The sequence below is a fragment of the Dermacentor variabilis genome, chromosome 4, assembly GCF_050947875.1.
Source record: "Dermacentor variabilis isolate Ectoservices chromosome 4, ASM5094787v1, whole genome shotgun sequence".
NCBI classification, from domain to species: Eukaryota; Metazoa; Arthropoda; class Arachnida; order Ixodida; family Ixodidae; genus Dermacentor; species Dermacentor variabilis.
Window position 1 is genome coordinate 142,278,449 of NC_134571.1, and position 11,832 is coordinate 142,290,280.

The window sequence follows — 11,832 nt, forward strand, 5'->3', positions numbered from 1 at the left end:
TCTCCCATACTTCTCCAACTACCCCGGTCATGTACTAATTGTTGAAGGATGGTGGGCAGAGTGTTCTAGAAAAACTGGCCACCCTGTATACGCAATGCCTCATGATTTCGAGCGTACCGCAATCTTGGAAGGACGCTAACATAATCCCAATCCATAAAAAAGGGGACGCCAAAGACTTGAAAAATTATAGACCGATCAGCTTACTGTCCGTTGCCCACAAAGTATTTACTAAGGTAATCGCAAATAAAATCAGGAACACCTTAGACTTCTGTCAACCAAAGGACCAGGCAGGATTTCGTAAAGGCTACTCAACAATAGACCATATTCACACTATCAATCAGGTGATAGAGAAATGTGCGAAATATAATCAACCCTTATATATAGCTTTCATTGATTACGAGAAAGCGTTTGATTCAGTCGAAACCTCCGCAGTCATGGAGGCATTACGGAATCAGATTGTAGACGAGCTGTATGTAAAAATACTGAAAGATATCTATAGCGGCTCCACAGCCATCGTAGTCCTCCATAAAAGAAGCAACAAAATCCCAATAAAGACAGGCGTCAGGCAGGGAGATACGCTCTCTGCAATGCTATTCACAGCGTGTTTACAGGAGGTATTCAGAGACCTGGATTGGGAAGAATTGGGGATAAAAGTTAATGGAGAATACCTTAGTAACTTGCGATTCGCTGATGATATGCCTTGCTTAGTAACTCAGGGGACAAATTGCAATGCATGCTCACTGACCTGGAGAGGAAGAGCAGAAGGGTAGGTCTAAAAAGTAATCTGCAGAAAAGTAAAGTAATGTTTAACAGTCTCGGAAGAGAAGAGCAGTTTACGATAGGTAGCGAGGCACTGGAAGTGGCAAGGGAATACATCTACTTAGGGCAGGTGGTGACTGCGGATCCGGATCATGAGACTGAAATAATCAGAAGAATAAGAATGGGCTGGGGTGCGTTTGGCAGGCATTCTCAGATCATGAACAGCAGGTTGCCATTATCCCTCAAGAGAAAAGTTTATAACAGCTGTGTCCTACCAGTACTGACGTACGGGGCAGAAACCTGGAGGCTTATGAAAAGGGTTCTACTTAAATTGAGGACGACGCAACGACCTATGGAAAGAAGAATGATAGGTGTAACGTTAAGGCATAAGAAAAGAGCAGATTGGGTGAGGGAACAAAAGCGAGTTAATGATATCTTAGTTGAAATCAAGAGAAAGAAATGGGCATGGGCAGGACACGTAATGAGGAGGGAAGACAACTGATGGTCATTAAGAGTTACGGAATGCATTCCAATGGAAGGGAAGCGTTGCAGAGGGCGGCAGAAAGTTAGGTGGGCGGACGAGATTAAGAAGTTTGCAGGGACAACATGGCACACTTGCTCCGACGCATATTATGCGCCGTAATACCCATGTCACTATTTCATACACTAAGCTATGCATTGGCGAGCGAGAAGTATGTGCACGACAGTGGCCAAATGGTTAGAGCGTCGGGTTATGCTGGGAGACGTGTTCGCGCTCACTGTCAGACATATTTTGGTTTTCAATGCAGAAGACCGAAACTACCCTGGCCAAAAAATTGCTTACTGCAGAGTGCTTGGTATGAAGAAATAATTATTTCCATTAAAAATGCCCAAATCAAGCACATGCAATATTTAGTAATTGTGCATTTCCGCACACCTGAAATGCTCTGTGGTGCAGCACATTGCCACTGGGGTGGCTTTGTCACAAGGTTGACGTGTATAACAGTAAAGAGCTTTGCAACAACGGCGCCTTTTTCACACAACCAAGGTACATTGCCGTGCAGCACATACAACAGCTGTAGCTTCCACACAAACTAATGTGCATAATGCTGGGGATTACTGCACAATTTAAGATTATTGTGCAGTAATACATGCGGGATTTGTCTGTTCTCCATATTGTCTACCATGTTTCCATTCCGCCGATATATTATAGCCGCAATGTAGACTAGCAGATATCGAACGCCAGAACGGCTACCCAAATACTCAAAAACCTCGCGCACAACTCCTGATACTTACTTGTATTCAAGAGTTGTGCGACTCCCAAGGACATTCTTAAGGAATGGTAAATAATAAATAATGGGGTTTTACTTGCCAAAACTACGATCTGATTATGAGGCACGCGGTAGTGGGGGATTCCGTTATAATTTGGACCAGCTGGGTTTCTTTAACGTGCAGCTGAATCTAAATACACGGTTGTTTTCGCAATCCGCCCCCACCAAAATACGGCCACCGTGGCTAGGATTCGATGTCGTGACCTCGTGCTTAGCAGACAAACACTACAGCCACTAAGCAACTACGGCGGGTAAGGAATGTTGGCAGTTCTAGAAATAGAAACGTCACTCGGACGTTTCTGATGTGCTTGTTTTTATTCTCAAGCACCCAGTGCAAACTGTCATCGCCTTAATTCCATGATATCCTGGTGGCTGGCAACCATGGCGTGTCGCGCAAGTATGACCAAGCTGATTCATTTGGGTTGGCATATACTATTTAGCTCGAAGAGGCCGTCCATCTAACCTGATTGTCTTCTTCAATCTCGTCATAGACCACACGAGTTCTTTCATTAATGTAATTTTCAAATCACTCGGCCCTTTTCCTGTTTTCGTTTTCGCAAAGCTGTGTGTCTGTCGCTGTGGTTACCAAATACGCCTAACGGTATGCTACCACTTAAGCCTTTCTGGCGACCTGAGCAACTGAAGTCGCAGGCATTCTTCAACACGCGCTGACGTTCAATATGGCTATCGTCAACTACTTTTCGCGGACTTCGCTCACCGCTTTCTCTTCAGTGTCATATCTTACACTACTCGCTCGTGCTAAAAACAACACAAAGACGCAACGACTTTAATGAAGTATCATATACACGCTAGTTGACATGCCGTAGATGTACATTCCCTCTAACTACCTCTAATTACCGGGAAAGGAGCGCTACCCTGTCTTTGGTGACATTGTTGGTCTACAACCTCGCTCAACAACAGCGCTCGTTATTCTTCACTTATTTTGTCGATAGGAGCCTGCTGTATTTCCTCTGAATATACTTCCGGCTTTAGCCACGGCGGCCGCATTTCGGTGGAGGCGAAATGCGAAAACACCCGTGTTTTAGATTTAGGTGCACGTTAAAGAACCCCAGGTTGTCGAAATTTCTGGAGTCCTCCACTACGGCGTGCCTCATAATCAGAAAGTGGTTTTGGTACGTAAAACATCGCAGTTTAATTTTCGGCTTTAGATGCGACTTTGCACGCCCGCTTATTCTGTTACGCTGAAAGCGACCGTTGTCGTCAGGCCGCCGCCGCCTCTTGCTGAGCTTAGTCATCACACGAGAGCACAGAAAGGTGTTTTCACAAACAAGCCACGTGATTCGAGCCCCTGTATCCGCAGCGTTCTACAGTTGGGAGCTGGTCACGCTAACCAATACGCTACCGTCTTCCCCCGTCACCTTCGGTTTATCGGCCTTCCCACTTCTCGTTTTCGTCGCTGACGCAGGCAGAATTGACGCAGAAACAAAAAAAAAAGTGAATATTGCATCAGCCGCTAGGTAACAAATGACTAACTTTGGCAGGCTACTCTCATCGGAGCGCATGTGGACTTGTGGCGGCGTGCAGATAATCGCCTTAGCTTTATTGCAAATTTTTTTAACTGAGTCTTTCCGGTTAAAACTGAAACGCTGGACAAAAATGGGACGTACAGTTGTATTAAGGCTTAAGCCTTTAGTGGCTCATAAGTCTCCTGGCGCAGTCCGTGGTGAACACAAGAAAGCGGTGATTACCGGCGAGGGGAGCAAGGAGAGGAGGTGCCATGCCAGTAGCGCTGTGCGAGTGGGTGCGTGGGAGAGCGCGGACATGCGTGTGGAGGTAGGTGCACGCACATCGGCGACAAACCTTGTAGCCATATGGCTGTGATTGCATCCCGTGCTCGCGGTCATGGCGGCATCGGTTCGCAGAACAGTTCAGACAACAGCAACAGAGCAGTCACAGATAGGTTTTCGCCCATCGCAGCTCAGCTCAGCAAAGTGCCCATAGATTTTTTTGCTTGTTTTCTAGGTTTAAAGCAGAAATGGTCATTCCAAACTTTACAACAGAACAGATTCATCATCAGCTACTTGAACATTCACTTAAACAAATAGCGATTTTTAAACGAATGACATAAGGATGCTGTGTTTCGAGGTCTTGTCGATGCCAATACGGCACCACGTATCGACGAAAGGGCATCACACTGCCGAACACGCGGCAGGTTACTGAATGATGAAAACAGAAAAAATGACTGTTTTCCAGTCCTCGCAACTTACTAAACACAATGCCCCAGCCACCACGACACATTTTTTTCTACAACAGCCACGCAGAACGGCGGACTGATATTAATTTGTTATATACTTCTTAAATATTTCTTAAAGGGGTTTAATATTACTTCTCATCGCGGAACAGCAAGTGCAGGGACCGCGGCGCGTACACCGCGGCCGCATGCATGCTGGAGCCGCGCTCTCTTTCTTCTAGCAATATGGCCGTCGGCGGCTTCACGCACTTCCGTAGGCGGCGGCTGGAACTGGCACTCCAGAAGTTTAGGTATATAACCTCCTTGCATAGAAACGACAGCATCGTTCCTAATAGATTGGTGGATTGGACATGCTTGGCATGAGGCCCAAGACGGCACCCTGTCTTCAACGCGCTCCTGTATTTGTGTTCGCGTCTTTGAGCCACGGGGCACAGCGTGCCAGCGTAGACGCAACAGCGCATGTTGTACCGCGCATGCGCACTGGCGTCTACGCTGGCCACTGGGCACGCTGGCCTGCTGGCTCCCTGAGCTATTAGCGGCGAGAACTTGGAGTGGCGCCCTCTCCCGAATGACGTCACGGCGAGGACGCCGCTCGCTCTGGCTCGCTCGGCTGCCACACGCGCTCGTTCCCTTCGTGTATGCTATGGATATATGAGTGGCTTGAACCGTACTTGTTGAAGGATATGTCGGCTTCTTTCTGATGCCATGCCTGAACCACAGTGCCTTCTCGAAAAGCGCGTTAGTCGAGAAAATTTGCGGCTTGGATATCGCAAGCTATGTAGCGTTGAAGGGGTTTAGTCGTTTTGCAAAGCATATATGCGCCGTGTCTGTCCATAAATTTTGCGTAAAAAGAATGTATGTGAACTCAACACGCGAAGTTGTGTGTGATGTTTTGCTAAAAGCGTATCATTCCCTTAGTACTTAGCTGTGAGAGGTATCGCATTTTACACGGAAGAAAAATCTTTGTATTTGGTGTGAACATGTTATCCGTGTTAAAAAGACACTGCCCAGCGAAGTTTTCATCATGGTTCTTATCACTCTGGTGAGTTGTTCTAGACAAATATTGCCACTTTATAAACATGTACAAGAAAAAGTTAGGAGGGCATTTCATACGAAAAAATTTGCTGCCACTTTCACCGCTCTCAGAAACAGGCCCCTATAAATCTAATTGCTCATGGTTGCTAATACGACCGCGCATCATGTAGAGTATTTACATACCTAATTCACAAATGCGATAGTGGCAATCACCTGAAAGAAAAGTTTTGTGGTTAAGATCGAGAGGCAATCAGCTGCAAGCGATGAAATGCTTCACGGTGGCTGTCAGTAAACTTTATCGACAATATGGCACCCACTAAACATTTTAACACCCTTATGGGTGTTCACAGGGGATATTTTCTGCATTTACGCCCATGCCTACACCTTCGCAGCACCTTTTTCGGCCAAAATGCTCTATAATAAAGGTGTACACCACACATAACGCGTGACTTTGCTCGAAGAAGGGTGTTAAATCGATGACTGAAGGGTGTTGAACGCATTGATGCATAAATCTGGGTAGCGCGTACAAATCTTATGTGTCATTTGATATCTTAAGTGAATTTGTTACGTTGTGTACAAAGGTTCTGCAAAAGCTGTATTTGCATATCACAAATTTTTTGAAATTGATGTGTAACATATCAGTTTTGTCCGCTTTAGATGTACATTAGATGCAATTCACATATTTGCTTCATCATTTTTTGCTGAGTTACAGCGTTGTAAACTTGATATCGTTTTCTGAAAATTTTCGATTTTTGCCACGTTATAATAAAAAAATGTCTACCAAAATTAAAATTTTGAAACCAACAGTCACTACATTTTAAAGCTTTTTTTTAAATGCCACCGACCTCGCCAAATTTGGCGCAGTGGTTGCCCAAAAAAAACGAATTCTCCTTTTACATGTATTTATACTACAGCACCCGAGCTAAAGCTTCCTCTTAACGTTGTTTAGTAGAAGGCAAGCAATTCACAGTTTTAATATGACTATACCAGCGCACGCGTGCCGCCGAAAGCTTGCTTGGTCGTGGAAGCGACGCATGACGCAATGATGGTGCAGGTTTAGCGCGTCGCTGGCTTGAAGAGAGTGAGCTGCCGCCATGGAAAGGAAGAAAAAAAGGTGCAAAGCTGGGTAGTGGCTCACGGAGCCGTGCCGATAGTGACGGTGCGATTATGGCCAAATCTGGGGCGGAGATATTCAGGGCTCAGGAGCGTTTTCTTTTTGGGGGGGGGGGGGTGATTTCGCTTTCAGAAACCGATAGTGCTATAAATGCAGAGTCATTAGTTCTTGTCTCGTACATTTAAATACGGGTTTAAATTAACTCTATATCCCATTCATCCCGGAGAGCAGGCGTAAGCGGGAAAATGCTCGCGCGCGCGCGCACGCACGCACGCACGCACGCACGCACGCACGCACGCACGCACGCGCACGCACGCACGCACACGCACGCACGCACGCACGCACGCACACGCTGTAAGGATTGGGGAGTCAATCCCGCCGCTCGTAACCCGTTGTCAAGATTGGAGTCGGACATGAATTAGATGGTAGCTGGCCCATGCCGTCGTCCAACTTATCCACGCTGAGGACGCTGTTGAAGGGAAGGACTGCTTCTCATTGAGAACGAGGAATATGGGTTTATTTACAGTATCTACACAAGGACGTTGCAGTTCATCAGTCTAGCATGACTGTGAGAGAAAGTACACTGAGCAGCCGCACAACAGCGGTTTATAAACACTCGGTCCTCCCTCGATCCCAAGGTGAGGGAAACATTAGACCAGGTACCGTAGACGAGGGCTTACACACACACCTCTTTGCGCGAGGTTCACGGTCCCCAACCGACGTCATACGGCCTTCGCAGAACTCGGAGCTGACGTCAGGAACGGCACATCCGATTCCCCGAGCTGACCCCCGCAGCGCGGCCGCCGGTTGTCCATTGTCTTGCGTCTTGAACGGCGCGTGGGAAGGGGCCTCCGGAGACGTTCCCTCGGCAACTCTCCCGCTCCTAGCAGATCAGGTCGGCGATGGCGGGTTCAGTAACAATAGTTGGTCCGCCGATCGCGTTTAGTCACAACGGCGCCGAGGCTAGAGCGTAACGGTGGCTTTCCAAGAAAAGTTGACGCCGCTGTCGCAACTGGCTGGCAAAACTTGCACTTCAGTGAGCCGTTCTTAACAGCGCACACACGCTTGCGCAAACACACACACGCGCGTGCGCACGCTCGTTCGCACGCACGCACGCACGCACGCACGCACGCAGGCACACACACACACACACACACACACACACACACACACAGAGAGAGAGAGAGAGAGAGAGATACGACACATATTCGCCCGCATTCACATTTATGCGCGTCCACCCTTCAAACACGCACAAAAATGTGCGCACGCAGACTCAAATATGGAGACACAAGCACGCGCGCACACGCAAATGCAAGTACACACGCACACACACACACACACACACACACACACACACACACACACACACACACACACACACACACACACACACACACACACACACACACACACATGCACGCTCGCACACACACACATGCACGCTCGCACACACGCACGCACACACACACACACACGCACACGCACAGAGAGAGAGAGAGAGATACGACACATATTCGCCCGCATTCACATTTATGCGCGTCCACCCTTCAAACACGCACAAAAATGTGCGCACGCAGACTCAAATATGGAGACACAAGCACGCCCGCACACGCAAATGCAAGTACAGACGCACGCACGCACGCTCAAGGCGTGTACACGCATATCCGCTCCCTATCCTACCCTGCTGCCTGGCAAAACCACGCGCATGCAAACAGACTGAATGATACTCGTTGTGCAATCACCGTGCAAACTGAGCAGTAATAAATGATTTTGCGGTTTAAATCTGGCGCTTCTTCAAGTCAATGTGCCCTCCGCCCATAGGGTACAAAACCATTTGCTCCTGTCGTGTGACAACCGCGCATCCCCGACCGACACACTCGCACCACCAATGTTCTGACTAAGTACCATAAATGCGTATGTTGTTACAAACGACAACCTATTGGCGCAGATAGTTGAAGCTTCTTGATACTCGGCTATTATATGGAAATAAAATTGTTTAAAAATTTGTCCATTCAGTTACGCATGTGCATTACTACGAAGTTCCACAGAATGGTGAAGGTGCAATATCCAGAATTCCTGAGCATGTCCATGCTACAAGGCACGATAGTATCTTTTTTAACGTAACGCAAAGAGAGGCACATGCTTATTATGTTGTGCAAGGAATAAAACCTGATAATAAAAGCGATTACTTAACAAATAAGCCACCCATTAGAACGTTTTAGGAAGCAAAAATAGACAATGTAATATTTGAAGAGCACTCCTGAAAATACCAACACTGAAACCAAATCTTGAGTTTGACGTCATGGCCATCTGGTGTAAGACTGTCGAACTGAGTCCTACGTGGCGTTAAGAAGGAAGAGTTATCACGCAGCGCGGTATCGAACCACTGCCAGCATGACGCAGAACGATAGGTGCGAGCGAATAAAAGACTCGGCCACGGCTTCCATTTTTTTCTTTATTGCATGGAATTATGAGTAATGTCAAACAAATAGCGTTGCGTTACATTTAAACATACATGAGAAACAAATGGACACATAGTAAAATTTAAATTAAATAAATTAAATTATGGGGTTTTACGTGCCAAAAGCACTCTCGGATTATGAGGCACGCCGTAGTGGGGGACTCCAGAAATTTCGACCACCTGGGGTTCTTTAACGTGCACCTAAATCTAAGAACACGGGTGTTTTCGCATTTCGCCCCCATCGAAATGCGGACGCCGTGGCCTGGACTCGATCTCGCGACCTCGTGCTCAGCAGCCTAAATGGACACATGGCATGCAGTCCAATGAAAGTTCAAAATATTGGCAAACAAACACAAGTGTCCAGACGCGAAATACATTCAGGTACGGGATCAAAGGTAGCAACCATACTACGCACTTGAGCAGTCTCTTCTCGGAAGGAAGACCTTGTCGAGCGAGGTGGCTCGGCATGTCGGTCGATCATTCGACTTCTCCATAATGAATAAAGTCCTAATAACATAAACAAATCATATGGTGTATTACTGGCAGCCTTTTGAAAGGAAGGAGCTGGATACCATAATACTTCTTAACTTTCTTTAATTTTTCTTTAAGCTGCACACCTCCACCCTGCCAGTTAAAACGTAGCTACAGGAGAAAGGACTGTATGTACCCTGGAATAGAAATTGTAGACTTTGCAATCAACCCGAGACAATAGAACATTGTTTTATGCTTTGTCGTGATGCATTTCATTTTTGGAACATTTTACAAAGAACTATCAAAAAAGACTTTCCTCTCGGCCACGGCTTCCAACGCTTCAGCGGGTGATACGCCCTGGTTTTCATAGATACCAGGTGAACTTGCACTACTGTGTTTCAAAAATTTCTTTTGGGAACAGTGTTACGCCATATGTGGAGAGTCGAGATAGACATCAATCGAAAGCTTAGTCTCCGGACTAGATACACTGCAGGTACTTTTACGATAGACGCCGTAGTTTTATCACAGGTGCCGTTTTTGTATCGAAAATGGAGCACACATTTTCGTCGTTTCCAAAGGCTTTCATTGCAGAATTTTTAACCACTCTGGGAACAGAATACTTGCTTGCGGCAGCGTGATCACTGCATTTGGCTCGTGTGGATTGTCTTCCAGAACATGTCTGTCAACTGCCTTTTTCAATAATCGGCCTGCAGCTTTTGTTATTCGCGAAAAACCCGCTCGTTCCATTGAAAACACGCTAGCCTCGGACCGGGGCCGTTTGGGGCGTTAGTTGGTATATATCCAGAAAAGCTGGATATGGGGGTGTGAGCCATAGATGATGATAGTTTCCTATGTTATGGCACGAACAAATCTCGGGATCCTAGCCATAGAAAGCTGCAGGCATAGACAGCCATATACAGCGTGGCTGTAAAACATATCTGCTCCAGCCTGCCGCGAAACATATTCTTGCTTATTTCTAACGCAATTGCGCGAGCGGTGAACCGACAATTCACGTAAGAGCGGTTACATCGCATCAATACGCGCGATGAGCTCAGAAATGCGCAACGCTACTTTCACATTCAATTAAGCGTGGCTAATCACAAGGTTTTACTTGATTTTCTTTCATCCCTCGCAAGCCTTACGGCAAACCTTCCTGAAAGCAAAAAAAGAAGCCAGTAGGGCAAAAATACAGAATAATTTCACTTTTCTCCACCATCCCATCCCTGAAGCGCGTGAGCAAGAACTTGAAGGAAGAAGAAGTGCATGCGAAAGCAGGGTGAACCACCACAAGAGCGTTAACGAATAGCGTCCACGCCTCGTTTTTTCTAGAAGTTTCGAGGCAGTATGAAGACGTCTACTGAACCGTCTTCGAGCAGAGGATCGAAGAAGAAACGGCAGCTTCCTGGGGTGCCGGAATCGAGTTCTGACAGCAAGGAAGCATTTGAGAGCGAGCCATCGAGGACGCAACCACCACGGCGGCGCCTGAGCAGGCATCGCTCCAGCGTCCACCTCGCCAAGACGAAAGCTATGAACCGCAGCACATGTGCCAACACAAACGGTACGGATAGGAAATGCACATCGAACAATAGTGCGTGGCGTAATGTTTATGAAGCAAATTGTGAACCCTGCGACATTTAGCACGTAGCGTTTTACTCCCGCCTAATTTCCTCGCGGTTCAGGTAGTGGCACTGTAAGCTGTCGTGCAACAAAATTAGAGTGCGGCGGCGTCAGGGCTTCATTACTCGGAAATTCGCACTGTAAGCTGTCGCACTCTAAGCTGTCGTGCGACAGAGTTAGTGTTTCGCAGCGGGTCAGTCCATAATTCAGAGATTCCCACTGTAAGCGGTCGTGTGACAAAGTTGGAGTGGCGCGGCGGTGTCAGTGCTTCAGCACTCAGAAACTAGCACTGCAAGCTGTCGTGTGACAAAGTTTCAGTCGCACGGCGGTGTAATTAAGTACATCATGACAAAAAATTCGCACTCTTAGCTGTCGTGTGACAAAGTTAGAGTCTCGTGGCGGTGTCAGTGCTTCACCGCTCAGAAATTTGCACTGTAAGCTGTCGTGCAAAAGGGTAGTCTCGCAGCGGTGTCAGTGCTTTATCACTCAGAAATTCGCACTGTAAGCTCTCATGCGAAAAGTTAATATCATGGCGGTGTCAGTGCTTCATTACTCAGAAATTCGCGCTGTAAGCTGTCGTGTGACATCTACAGTCTGGCGGTGGGTGAGTGCTTCATCACTCAGAAATTTGCGCTGTAAGCTGTCGTGCGAAAGGTTAGTATCATGGCGGTGTCAGTGCTTCATCACTCATGAAATTCGTGCTGTAAGGTGTCGTCTGAAAAGTTAGTCTCGCGGCATTGTCAGTGCTTCATCACTCAAAAACTCGCACTGTAAGCTATCGACGACAGTTAGAGCCTGGCGGTGAGTGCTTCATCACTCAGAAATTCGCGCTGTAAGCTGTCATGCATGCGAA